The sequence below is a fragment of the Quercus robur genome, chromosome 4 (genome assembly GCF_932294415.1).
Source record: "Quercus robur chromosome 4, dhQueRobu3.1, whole genome shotgun sequence".
In the NCBI taxonomy this organism is placed as follows: domain Eukaryota; kingdom Viridiplantae; phylum Streptophyta; class Magnoliopsida; order Fagales; family Fagaceae; genus Quercus; species Quercus robur.
The window spans coordinates 70,312,242-70,327,171 of NC_065537.1; positions in this window are offsets into that span (position 1 = coordinate 70,312,242).

Sequence of the window (14,930 nt, forward strand, 5' to 3'; positions counted from 1 at the left end):
TATTTAAACACATCCTAAATCTACCCAAATACAAGTAAAGTGCGTTTTGTCAAAGGATAAGCCAATTACATAAAGTCATGACATATGTTCTTAACATGTGAAACACGTATGTCCTAACAATCTCCCCCTTTGGCAATCTGTGATAAAACCACAACAAACAAATGAACATATGAGAGAAGTCATAAGTCACTCAACTCATATTCACTTATTAAATACAATAAAATCTATCTTAACACAAACTCTTGAAAAACTTTGCAAGAAGAGAGTTTATGGCAAGTAGACTTTGACAACCTATATTTCTGAAACACTTTAAAACAAAACTCATCAAGGCATCTTTATGTGAAACAGAATTAATAGATTGCATACAAGTATAAGAAACATGTGTATTAAGGGAGAAAAGAAACAACACATGAAAGGGTAGGTGAAAGAAAAACATACATCAATATAAAGAAAGAGATAAGTACAATGTATGTCTATAAATGGTAATAAGACCTCATGTACAAGAGTAATGTATCTAAAAGGAAAGAAAACAAAAGATAAATACTATCCTCACTACATCCCTCAAAATGTATCAACACTCCCCCTAACAAAAATGGTCCTATACTAACTCTCCCCCTAAGACTGAGTACTCCCATATCAAAACTACTTTCCCTTTTTGTCACGAGTGACAAAGGGTAAGAGTGTCAAGTAGACATCTCATCGGTAGAGCTAGCATCTCCATCAGCATCATCGTCATCACCATCAACATCATCCTCATCCTTAGAAACAGAAGCCACAGGAGAAGGTGGTGAAGGAGTAGTCTCAGGAGTAAAACCACCCATGGACGCTTGTCACCATGCAATACGACCTACATGAACGTTCACCTGATACAACTCCATAGAGAGTGTATCTAGGCGAGCATCCATGTGCTGTAGTTGCGCCATGATGTCTTCTAAAGTCACATCGCCCAAAGAAGAGGGAGGAGCGGATGAGGATGGAGCAGAACGGGATGGAGCTGAATGGGAGGGAGGAGCTGCTAAATCCAACTGCCGCGACCGAAGCTGGGCCTCGCTACTTTTAACGGTAGCGTAATCTATGGAACATATGATAGTGAAATGGTTGGAAGAGGGAAAAGGAAGGGAAAAATGGCGTAAGATCCTCGTGATAGCGGAAGGAAAGATGAGCTTATCACGGGACACCAAATCTAGATGAACATCTATAATAGACATAATGAAATAAGAAGGGAAATCTATAGTAAGATGCTCAAAAAGAGATAACAAAAATCAAGCTCGAGGCTCTGTAATGGAGTTATAGTGAGAGAGTGGATGCAAAACAAAGGTCATCACCATGTTCATGAATCTAAGACCTTTAGCAAAAGGTCGACATGGTTAAACAGATGCTCACCCCAAGCAGAAGGGCACTCACAAAAAGCAGACATGAGCTCATCCCTGGACACAGTCCTCAGATGCTCACAACTAGGATAGTCAGGAAACTCTATCCTAAGGAATCGAAGCACATCCGCAACAAGTTGCGGTGTGATAGGAATGTGCGTACCTTGAATGCGAGTGAAGAAAAGAGGTACTAAATGATCAATCCCATGCATGTTGGAGTAAAAGCTCGATCGATCCACCAAGTGTCGAGAAGCTATCGAGGATGCAGAACCATTCTCAATCGATCCACCAGGTATTGAGAAGCTGTTGGGATTGCGATTAGAAAAAGCTGAAGAAGCTCGACAGACAGCAAGGTATCGAGGAGGTATCGAACTAGCATTTAAAATCAGTTTTTTGAGATGTGAAAAACATAGACATGGATGCAATCCAACAAGCAACTCAACCAATGATCCACTCAACATATTAAGCTCTTAAAATCATCTCTCAATAATAATTTTAAGCACATAGATCTCCAAAAAGAAACACACACACACTAAACAAGTCTAACTAATTTTATATTTCAAAAACAAGTTACGACAGTTTAGTAAGCATACATTAACACATATAAAAGCTTGTGATGGCGAAATCACATTGTACCTACCCATGTATTAAGAATAGCAAAGAATATTGCATGTTGTGTGTGAAAAACATCACAAGATTGCATAAATGTATACATGTTATGACGATTTGAGATATAAGAAAATTGCTTTAACTCACACATAATCATAACTGCTTGATGGGGACTATCACCTTCGAGGTACATCCTATAACTCCCACATATCTTAGAATACACGCTTGCAATCATTTTTAAAGCATTTTTTATCTTTTTATTTTTGATTTTTCTTTGCATATTTTTCTTTTAAGCATATCATGCATGGGCATATTAGAGAGAGAAAAGAAATACCCAATGATATTTGACATTTCAATTTTGCTATGCCTAAGCACACAAATGTCATTGACACTGCACTTTTGTAGTGTATATACACTCCCCTTATCATGTGTATAAAGAGAGAAAAGAAACAACACATGTAGAGATAGGTGAAGAAAAACATACATCATCATATATATATATGAAAATAAAGTACAATGTACGTAAATAAATAATCACAAGACCGGTATACAAGAGGCTAATATAAAAAGAAGAAAAGAAAAGTACATAAGAACCTCACTACGTCCCTCAAAAAGTATATACACTCCCCCTATCAAAAATGTCCTATACTAACTCTTCCCCTAAATACAAGACTACTTTTAAACCAAAACTACTTCCCTTTTTTGTCACGAATGACAAAGGGCAAGTCACTGAGAGGTAGTCATCTCGTCATCACTGGAAGAGCAAGCATCATCATCCTCATCATCACCAACACCATCATCCTCTTCAGTCGAGGCCTTTGGAGAAGGAGATGGAGAAGGATTGAAATCACCAATACGAGCCTACGTGCGGGCAATGCAATCGACTCGGGTGTTTATCTGACACATCTCATCTGTGAGATAGTCAAGACAACCACCAAAGTCAGCCTCCATCCGCTGAAGTTATGCCATGATGGCCTCCAAGGTCACACTGCCAGTCACAAAGGCAGAAGGAGCCAAGGAAAGAGGAACAACAGACGTTGCAGAATTGGTCGTCTCCATCCGTGGTTGCTTTGGTCGAAGCTAGGCCTCACTTCGACGAATAGAACCGGCGTTGATGGCACCCATGGTGGTGAAGAAAGGAGAGGAAGGAATGGAAATGTGAGAGTATGTGAGGATACATGTAGACGCTTGGCCTTGATCGGGACCAATAGCGGAAAACCTGCTGCCACCGTCGTAAGCCCTCGTTCGACCACTCGCCAAGGCGACAGATCCCGTGCGCGTGGGGCCCTACTAGAGGGCCCCTCTCAATATGCATGTGCGTGTGTTGTTCACGCAAAGCTTTAAGTGCTCTCTCTCTCTCTTTCTGGAGGAAGGTAGGTCTACCTCTGGTGTTATGGCAGGAATCTAAGCCACATTTTAAGGGATTACCAAAGGTAAGTGGAGTCGCCACCAATCATTGGGTTTTTCTAAGGTGTGATTGGTCACCTATTTCTAGTTGATTTTATTACCAATCCCAGGTTAAGAAAAAGGGCATTTTTCCTAATCTGATGTGGATGGAAAAAAATCTTGATTCTTAGGTCTTGAAGTTTGGTTATGTGTGGGGAAGGTGTTAGGCACCCCACAACGCCTGTTCAAGGACAGTCATTTGTTTTGATAAAACCTTAATTTTCGGAAATTGGCAGCAAAAACATGATTTTGTCATTGGCTTTCAGGCTTTACATGCATGGGGGCATGGAGGTTTTGGCTTTTGAATGGGCGTGGTCCCAATCTATGCTTTCCTAAGGCATTAGGCAAAGCACCATATTTCCACAGTGAAAACCTGGCGACGTGTCACCTTATTTTCACGATAGAAATGAGGCATTGCTTGCCTTAGGTGACACGGACCGTGACAATCACATTGAGAGGGGGCAAACAAATATATATATATATATATATATACATACATACATATATCATGCACAATGCAAGCATACAGAGTACGAAAGTAAATGCCTACATCCCTAGAGCATGGCCCAATATATAGGTGCAGGAAAATAAATAGGGGTCGCCATACTTTAGAGATGAGAATGAATGGTACAAAGCATGATTTACCTAATACAAACCATCTAAGGGAGAAAGGGAGGAGGACGGAGGGGGTTTAAAGAGTACATAACCAATGGGAAAAAGCTAAACCCAAAACCTACTAATTGCAACTGCTTGGCTTGACCACATGCTTGCATTTGTGCCCCTTTTGCTTGCGTCTAGGAGATCGCGCCCTAGCTCCATGTGTCCTCAGTTCATGTGTGTACATGCAAAGGCAAGGACAAGAAACCAGCAGACAAGTAATGGAAAGGGAAATATGCATAGATGATGGCAAAAGGGTGCAAAGCAAACAAGCAAGATAGACATGGCAAGCATAGCACGTGACAAAAGCACGAAAGCTAACCAACAAGCAAAAAGGCAAACAAGCAAGAAAACACACAAAAGGTGGTGTCCACAAGGGAAAAATGTAGGTTCGAATCTTATGTCCATAGCTTCATTGTGTCGAAGCATGGACGACACACTAGCAAGGAAGACTCATGCATGAACATGTGAGCAAACATGTGAAGATGCATATAAAGTAAACGAGGGCACAAACAAGCATGGTAAGCACATCATCGCATGGAGCAAAAAAGGGGAAAGGTATGCACAGAGCAACTGGCACCATAGCAATGCATCCCAAGTGGTTACATCCAAACAAGGCCTCATGGGCGTCGGATGTAACCATACAACCACAACCCACTAAGGGTGTCAAATGTGGTAAAGCCTAGAACTAGAGAGGCTAACACAGAAGATAAAGCATAGAAGCAAGCGAGCATAGACATGCAAATGGGGTGATCCAAACCCTTTGATATAGGCCAAGGTATATGGATGATGACAAAGACCACAGGGTCTAGATCGGATCCTAACCACTAGGCCAAAACACAAGAAAGAAAGATAATGCGACAAAAGGGCTACAATAGCACATGGTAAGAAAAATATAGCCTAGGTCTAGGTACGCAAACATGGCATGGAACACACAAGCATAAAGGACATAGATCCAAGCACACAAGCATGGGAAAACATAGATTTAGACACACAAACATAGATTTAGGCATAGGCATGGCAACACATGCGTGAAAATGTGAAAATTTAGCACATAGACATGAAAGAACATGAATCCAATCGTATAAGCATGTACAAATGCAGATCTAAGCACAAAACATGGCGACAAGCATACGAAAATCCAAGCAAAGCATAACCATTGACATGATATCAAGCGTGTGAGCATATAACCCTAACATCAAAATAAAGCAAAAAGAGGAATGAAACAAAGGAAACATGGCATAAGAACCCTAAGCATGTATATCTAAACATATAAGCATGTAGAAACATAGGTCTAAGCACAAAACATGGCATAAAAACCCTAAGCATGTAGATCTAAGCAAAGAACACACATAAAGCAAGAAGCATGCTAAAGAAAGCAATAAATCATGTTATGCAAGCTAAAAAAAAAACTAGATAAAAGCGAGAAAGAGTTTGGAAGGTTAGGGGTGTGGATGATAGGTAAAAAGCTACATCCACACTCCTAAACCCCAAATCCAAAGTGTAGAATCAAGGAAAGGAAGATTGGGTACCAAAGCAATATCTTGTGTTCTTGGTGAAGAGGAAAGAATCGAGAGACTTCGATGTGATTTTTTGGAGTTTTTTTGGGTGTTTTTTTTGGTGTTTGGGAGAGAGAAAAAAAATGTAGAGAAGAGTTAGGTAGAGAGCAAATTTCATAAAAATGTGTCCTGGTCTGATGGGTACCTGGGGCCTCAAACCTCCTCTGATTGGGCTGATCTTGACACCGTTGGATTGATCTTCATTTTCAGTTTCTAAAAATGTATGAAACTCAAAAATCCAACAGTCAGATCAAAAGTTATGGCTTTCGAAAGTTTATGGTGCACTAATCGGCGCGTCATCCCGATTTTCATGATATCTCAACCGTTCTAACTCCGATTTTGACCCATGAACAGTCGTTGGAACAATTGGACAATTTTTGCAATGGAATTGGTTTCAACCCGTTCTGACAGCCAAATCAAAAATAGGGTTTCTGGGGCCCACCGGGAGTCAACTCCAAGTCAAACTTGGTCAAAGCTAAAAATCTTCGAGGAGCTTGGGTTTGATATAAAACCATGAAAAATTTTGTTTTGTGAGGATTTTGACCTTATTTGACCTTTGGCCAACCTAGGGCTGACTATGAGCATTTTGGCTGAAAAACGTACTTTGGGTGCTTTAATGTCTGAACGGGTTGCACCACGTCATTCTGGATGTCTTTGTGGCCCCATGGAGAGAAAATGATATTTTTGGATTTTTCGAGGTTCGACACACAAATTGAGGACAGAAAAAATACGGTATCAACAGCTACCCCTTCTTTTTCTGATACCTCGAGTGTAATGAGAGGTGTCGGATAAAGGACATGATTTCATATTTTGTCGCCCCTAAATTGTGTGCAGAGGCTATTCATGGATCGAGATCAGTTTTTTTTACCTAATGTGGTCAAGCTGTTGCAGTTTCTTTTGAAACACTTTTTGGACTTAAGGTCAGTGTATATTTTTCTTCTTCTTCTTCTTTCTTTCTTTTTTTTTTTTTTTTTTTGGGGGGGGGGGGGGTGGGGTGGGCTAGGTAGAAAAACATGCAAATGTTGGATGCTATGGATGCAGAAAATAAAATGCTAGGCAAAGTAAGAGGACTTACCTGGTGATTAGGAACTTAGGATTCTTTAGGAACTTAGTGATTGTGGGGTGGTGAGATGTATGGCCCCGCCATTAGTTAGCCTTAAAATAAGATTATTAGAGGATAGAAGATATCTGGATAGCATGCTTGGTGAATGATTCCTACGCCTGGAAGCATGGGGAAGTTCTTACACCGTGGAAGTGTGGAAAAGGTCCTATACTGTGGAAGCATGGAAGATTGTGCTGATCCGTTGTTGGGTATCAAGCACCAAGAGTGGAGAAGTTCCTACATCGTGGAAGTGTGCAAAGGGTCCTACACCATGGAAGCATAGAAGATTGTGCTGGTCCGTTGTTAGGCATTAAGCACCATAATGGCTCCTAGAACAAGAGAGGAGAAGTTCCTACACTGTGGAAGTGTGGAAAGGGTCCTATACCATGGAAGCATGGAAGATTGTGCTGATCCGTTGTTGGGTATCAAGCACCAAGAGTGGAGAAGTTCCTACATCATGGAAGTGTGGGAAGGGTCCTACACCGTGAAAGCATAGAAGATGGTGTTGGTCCGTTGTTAGGCATTAAGCACCATAATGGCTCCTAGAACAAGAGAGGAGAAGTTCCTACACTGTGGAAGTGTAGAAAGGATCCTACACTATGGAAGCATGGACGATTATGCTAATCCGTTGTTGGGTGTCGAGCATTATAATGATTCCAATGTCGTGGTAGCATGGAGAAGTTCCTACACTGTGGAAGTGCAGAAAGGGTCCTATATCATGGAAGCATGGACAATTGTGTTGATCTGTTGTTGGGTATTGAGCACTATAATGATTCCTATGCTGTGGTAGCATGGAGAAGGTCCTACATTGTGGAAGTGTGGACAGGGTCCTATACCTTGGAAGCAAGGGATGATTATACTGATCCATTGTTAGGTATCAAGCACCATAATAGACTCCTACGCTATGGTAGCGTGGAGAAGTTCCTACACCGTGGAAGTGTGGAAAGGGTCCTATATCGTGGAAGTGTGGAAAGGGTCCTATATCGTGGAAGCATAAAAAGATTATGCTAATCCATTGTTGGGTATCAAGCACCATAATAAATTCCTACGCTGTGGTAACGTGGAGAAGTTCCTACACCATGGAAGTGTGGAAAGGGTCCTACACTGTGGAAGCACGGACGATTGTGCTGATTCGTTGTTGAGTATTGAGCACTATAATGATTCCTGCACAGTGGTAGTGTGGGGAAGGTCCTACTCCGTGGAAGTGCGGAAAAGGTCCTATTTCGTGGAAGCATGGATGATTGTGCTGATTCGTTGTTGGGTATCAAGCACAATAATGATTCTTATGTCGTGGTAACATGGAGAAGGTCCTACACCGTGGAAGTGTGGATATGTTGCCTTTAAAAGAGCTGCTGAGATTCCTACGCTGTGGTAGCATGAAAAAGTTCCTACACTGTGAAAGTATGGAGATGTTGCCTTTAAGAGGGCTGTTGAGATTTTGGAAACTGCCGTTGAAAGGGCCACTGATATATGTGAAAAACAATGCCTCTAATTAGAACTTACATGCATAGTTCTAGGAAATCACCTTTAAGAGGGCTGCTATGTATATGAAAGACAATGGCTCCAGTTAGGACTTATATGTATACTTTTGGAAACTACCTTTAAGAGGGCCAATGCTGTGTGCAAGAAACAATGCCTCTAAGTAGGACTTACATGTATAATTATGGAAATCACCTTTCAAAGGGTTGCTGCTGTATGTGTGCAAGAAACAATGTCTCTGGGTAGGACTTGCATGTACAATTATGGAAATCGCCTTTACAAGGGCTACTAATGTATGCAAGAAACAATGCCTCTAGGTTGGACTTACATGTACAGTTCTAGATGTCGCTTTTAAAAGGAATGCTGATGTATGCAACAAACAATGCTTCTAGGTAGGACTTACATGTATAATTTTGGATATCGCCTTCAAAAGGGCTGTTGATGTGTGATATTGGTAGCACTTGCATTGCACCATATCCTCACGGGTTTATCAATTCAATCTAATAGTGATCAATCCATTAAGGGAGAAGAAAAAGGGAGAGACCACACAAAATAAAAGCTGCCTCAATATAGGTTTTTGTATGGTTCTTGACATGAGAGGAAAAGTTCCTGGCGGGACGGACCTGTTCTTGCATACTGATCAGCAGAAAATAGGCTAAACAATGCAAAAAAAAAAAAAGCTACCCTAGTATAGGATTTTGTGTGGTTCTGAATCGACGGACCGACTTGACATTATTTTGAACTCGTACTAGACGATTATACCATTACGGGTTCCTTGGTTTGTTGAATTCTGGATTCGAAGTTTTGGGCAAGATCCCTTCTTGGAAATGCTGACACTCTTGGTCATATCTACACAAGAACTTCCTGGATGTTAAGTTCTGTGTGATCTTGATGTATTGTGCATGCTGGGCACCTATTCAAGCTCTCACGGGGAGAGATTCCTCCTTCTCCTAGTGGATATCTTGAATTGCACTAGATAAAGGGAATACCATCTATGGTTTGAAAATGTCAGAAATAAAACTGCCCCAGTATTAGTATTGAGACTGGGGCCAACCCTTGGGCATTGGGGATCATGTCTAAGGCAATGACCTAGGCATCCTCTGTTGGGATGAGTTCGAGAGGCTTGAAAAGTGTTTAGGGCAATGATGCCCGAATGGTGTTTAAAACCTAGAGTTAAGCATTTGAATCTTTTAGGTTAAGGTCTTTTTGAAGGTGCCTGGTAATGACGCAAGGAGGCTTGCATAAGCTGTTGCAATCTTAAAACCTCATTTTTTTGGAAATTCCTTGGGAAGAAACGAATAACCCTGAAGGATTTGTTTTTGGACTTGAAAATTTTGGAGGATCCGAAAACCTTATCATTTGAAATCTTTGAGGGTTATTGTTTTTCCCTTTTGTTTTAATTGGTTTTGAAAATCAGGTTCACAAATTTTGGAAATTCATTCTTGATCATGAAAATCTGTTTGAATGCATGTACCACAAGAAGGGCTTGTTAAGGCCATGTTTCCTATGTGGTTTGTAAGTGTATGTGCTCGATGGCTATCATTTACCCTAGATAGGGAACATGCTCGCAAGCAAGGATTTCTTGAGCAAAGTGCTTCTGTTTACCAAATGCATGGGTGTCCCTTTTTAAGCTATGTAGGGAAAACATGAATGATTTGTTTGGCTTTTTGAACTCATTGGGTGGGTTGGGAGGGGACCCTACCCTTTTTGAGGCATGATGCCTTGGCATAAGCGAATGATTCCGTCATCAATGATTGACTAAATGTTCAATGTGCCATGACCAACCGATCCTCAGTGATTGGTGAGGTTTGTAATGTGGCCTTGGGGTTAATTGGATGCTTGAAACGAAGGATATCAAGCTCAAAACTTTCACATGTGGGTGATTATTTGGCATAAGCTCCACAGACTAAGTAGTCGCTCTCAATTAGGAAGGACTTTCTCAGGACTATAATGTAAGGATATGGGTTTCCTAGGCTCATGGGAGGATATTTTGGCTGTGAAATTCTTTGAAGGGTTTCCTAAATTCAAGGATTACACTTCATCAAAAGCATTTTGGTTGCCTCTCATGCTTGGCTATATCCTCAACTTGAGTCCATTTCTTGAATTTTGTCCATTTCATTTTTTCTGGGGCTTTCATTTGATTTCCTTTAGCCCATGTCTCTGGATTGTTTCGGGTTGAAATTTTCTTTTGCCCTTTCTTCGCTTGGGACTTGATTGCCCATGACTTTTGTCATTCGATTTGGGCTCTTTTCTCATTTTTTTTTTTCAATTAGAGACTCATTTGATTGACTCAAATATTGGAAGTCACCTAGCATGAGGTCCTTGTAACCATCTAACTCACCCCAGTGTGGGGGTAATCCTTGACTGGGTTAAACAAGAAATGAATTCAACAAGCTCAACTAGGCTAGTAAGGGATATTTCTTTGCAAGTGGGACGGTAGTGAAATGAATGCCTTTCTCCGTCATCTTGAATGCTTACTTCTTAGCCTTAGTAGCTTATGTGCCAAATTATAAATTCGGGTGATTTTTTTAAAAATACATTTTCTTTCTGACTCAAAAGGGCTATCAAGTGATATAACGGTTTGGATAGTTGAAACAAATGCCTCCATCATTTCAAATCTAATCAGTTGGTTAATGAAACTTGAACATATGGTCATTCACTAATTCAGGGTCCACGCCAATCCTGGGTAGGACCTCCCCGAGGGAGGTTGATTGTCAAGAATTGAATGTGCCCTTTGCAAAAGTGGTGAATGTTTTAGGAATGTGGAGTTATTGAGATGGGATGTCATGAGGTGAGTGTTTAGGGATCATGTGCCCCTTATCCCTAGTAAGGGACAACCTCTTCACTCAAACAACTCTTTTCCCACAAAAGGGGTTTTGGCATTAACTTGCCGCTCTTAGAAGATGCATGTGCTTTACAAAACATATTTTCATGATTTGATGTTTTAATTTGAACCTTTATGCTTTGATCTTATTTTGAAAAATCTTTTTTTTTGGGAAAAATGTGTACAAGATTGCAACGAACCTAAGCCAACTGAGGTGGGAGAAGGTTTTGTTGAGATAGTGTTTGGGATGTAGTGACAAGGCCAAATCTGGATTCCAGTGTTTCGGATGGATGGCATTCCCAATTTCCAAAAGCTTTCACATAGATCCACTTAGGGGATGGAGGTCTTCCCTTTGTAAAGAAGCCTTAGGTGATTGATTCCACGCTTGGCATACTTCTTGGGATGAAGATTTTCTGATTTATGGTGAAGATTCTTGTGAGGCACAAGTAATAAACTTCATTTTCATGTCAATCGTCGAAATGACCTGTCAAGGCAATGTGCCACATTTGAGAACTATTAAAGGCAATATGAGAATGATAGAAGGGATGCTAATGCAATTCCCTGAAATTTCGATGGGGCACTGTTGCCCAGGTGTTGAGCAGGTGAATGGCTTTATCACAAATGCTTAGATGTTTGGTCGTCACTATTCATTGAAGAATGCGATGTGAATGACATCTCTTTGGCTTGATTAAAGCATGTCCCTGAAAAGGAGATTGATTGAAGGGAGTTAGAGACTTGTTTGGGCTATGATAGACTCGATAAAATTGGAAGCATTTTGGCTCTCATTTGACTAAATTTAATCCCTTTACTCTTCCTCCATGGTTCACATGTGGGCATTCATTATGAGCAAGTTCTAACACTGTATTGTTGAAGTAGTCGAAGCTAATTTCTCATGGATTTGAGATTTTTCAAGTGAATCACCATGACTAAGGTGGTCCCAATACTGTTTGAATGTTCTTGAGAAGGAAATGGTCCAGGTTAAGTGATAAGTGAATGCTTTGCTCATGGCAAGATCCGATAAAATTGGAGATAGTTCATGATTCTTCCTGAATGTAAGCTTGGTTTGCCATTTTTTATTATCAACGCGGAAGTCAGGCTTCCAAGGAATGCTTCGAGTAAGCTAAAAAATCTTCTGATGGCCTTGCAAAGAAATTGAGACTGTGGTCCTTACTAAGGTTCAAGATGCTGTTGAGGATATTGAAAAGAAGTCCATTTGAAGGGGAGAGACCATGCAAAAAAAGTTTCCCCAGTGTGGCATTTTCCATGGTCTCTCAATCACTTTCACAGCTTGGTGAGATTTTCAACTAAAGGGTGTGAGGAATCACATATCAAGAAACCTAAAGACATCTCAGGATACTTGGAGAAAGGGAAGATTTTTTTAGGAAGACCCGAAGGTAAGAGAAAGTTTTTTTTCTAAGGAAGTCCCGAAGGAACCACCTAGACTACTCTGAGGTAAAAGAAGATTTTTTTTTTTCTTGGGGAATATCCAAAGGAAACACCTAGACTACCCGAAGGTAAAAGAAGATTTTTTTTTTTCCCTGAGGGGAATTTGATGGAACCCCCTAATCTACCCAAAAAAGGGGAAAGAAGATTTTGTCTTAGGGGAATACTCGAAGGAAACACCCAGATTACCCGAAGGCAAAAAAGGATTTTCTAAGGAAGACTCAAAGGAAAAGCCTACTAAGGCAAGCTGATGCTAACAAAACTTGAGTTGTTTGATCTTGCTCGAAAGATGTTGGGTTCTTTTCACCCTTTTGAGATGCCTTGACAAAGGAGCTTGCAAATTGTACGGATCAACTTTGATTTTTGGCAAAATTCTGCTCCTAGGCTTGCGATAGCTAGCCTTCATGGATAATGTGGAGGTTGCACAAGATGGTTTTTTAATGGTCTTATGGGAATGAGACCACTAAAAATCAGCCCCAGTATCATATTGAGAGCTACTAAAGGCTTTGCCTTCTTTCGATCCATATGGACGTCTTGTGGATCATTGATCTCATCAATCATGTTGTTAATGTTTCACTAGAATTGGCTGTTGCTCATACTTGAGGTAGGAAATTCAGGACCTTTGGTGGCTTCCTTGAAGGAAATTGGTCAAAATTCACTAGAGTAGACAACTCGGGTTATGCCTCTCTTGATACTTAATAAGTGGAAGCCAGTTCCTGAAAAAGGAAATTCAAAAGACTAAAGTTAGTAGGAAATCTTTGCCCTAAGAGGATTCGAAAAAATTGGAAATACCTAGGCCCTCCTCCAATAGAGTTGCCCCATGCATCCTTTTAATTGTCTATTCTCATGTCCAACATAGATGTCTCATACTGATTGATGGAGATGTTGCATCCACAAGATAACCCGAAGTAGGTTTATTGCAATCATCGACTCCTTGAAGCAAGTTCTTGAATGAGCTATTCAAGGCTCATGCATTCAGAAATGGTTCCACAAGCTTCTATCATGACCTCAACTAAGGTAAATTTGAAGAACATGGATGACCCTTCGATCTGTTGGAGACAACCCTATGAAAATTGCACCGGAATTCATGATGCTTTTATTGCCATTGGCTTCATCTTTTTTTTTCCTGGGAGAAGGATCGAGAAAAATTCTGCCCCATTATGGCATTTTTCTGGTCTTTTGACTGTCTAAACAGCCTCTTGAAGATTCTTAGCTAACATGAACTGAGACTTCGGTTTGCAATCTTTGTTCTTGCACATATCCTTTTGTATAAGCTGGGAGATACATGAATCTCGAACTTTTGGACAGCATGGATCTCTTGGACCTTTAGATCTCTTGAGGGGGGGGGGGGGGAGCCCTTGGACTCTTGACAATCTTTCTTGGATCTTCCTTGAGAGAAATCTTGAATTCTTAATGTTTTAGGATCCTTGACAGTCTTTTGGCAGCATTTCCTCCTTGAACGGAGTTTCGATTACTTGCTACAAATTTTATCTTTGCACAATTAGGTGACAAAACCAAATAGTGTATGCATGAGTGCCCTTGTAGGGTCGTAAACCCTTAGGGATAGGGTATGATCTAGCATGTACAAGCAATGAGGTTGCTTTTCCTAGGGGTTTAATCATGGATGTTGTGCAAACAGGATAGAGAGAACCTAGAGTAGAGCACAATTTCTTTGGCGAAGCAAAAAGGGCGCACCTGTTACAAGACACTTTCCCTTAACCTCTAGCCTTAAAATGGTATCCTTTTCTAGGCTTGGATGTTCACTCTTTAGGTTTCACCTAGTCCTTATGGGCTTTGGGCTTGATCTGGTCCTTATGGGTTTGACATAACTAGGCCAACTGTATGCAAAGGCTTAACTGATAGGTGGTTCCTGTCCTAGGGTACTCAATTGCCATACCCCTCCCTTCATGGAAGTTATGGGGTAGGATGGATTGAGGGAGCATTTTCAGCTACTCCTATCCACCCATGGACCCAGAAGTGCCTACAACATCGACCCTGAAGCAAACTATGGGTAACATTGTCGATGTATCTGTCCATACACCTACAGATGGGGTGATGAAATCCCCAAAAGATGTAAGACCACGCCAGCAGTGCAGAGCCCAGGTTCGGCTTAAAAGGGTGTATATGTCATGCAATTCTTAATGAAGGGGAAATACTTTTTCAAAGCACAGCAGATATATATATATATATATATATATATGGAAAGTGGATAAAGGTGTAGCGGAAATTAAATTTTGCTACCCTATGTTTGCATGTGAGGAAAGCGGAAAAGCCCCATGTGAAAGTACCTCACAGCCACCTTTTCGGAAAAGGATTTTTGGAAAATTTTTTTTTGCTCTTTTGAAAATGGTATACTAGGATATAGTAGAAGTCCTTTTTCAAAAGGAAAGCCCCGGAGGCCAACACCAATTTCTGTGTTTTTAAAAGTCAAGGTCCAAAGA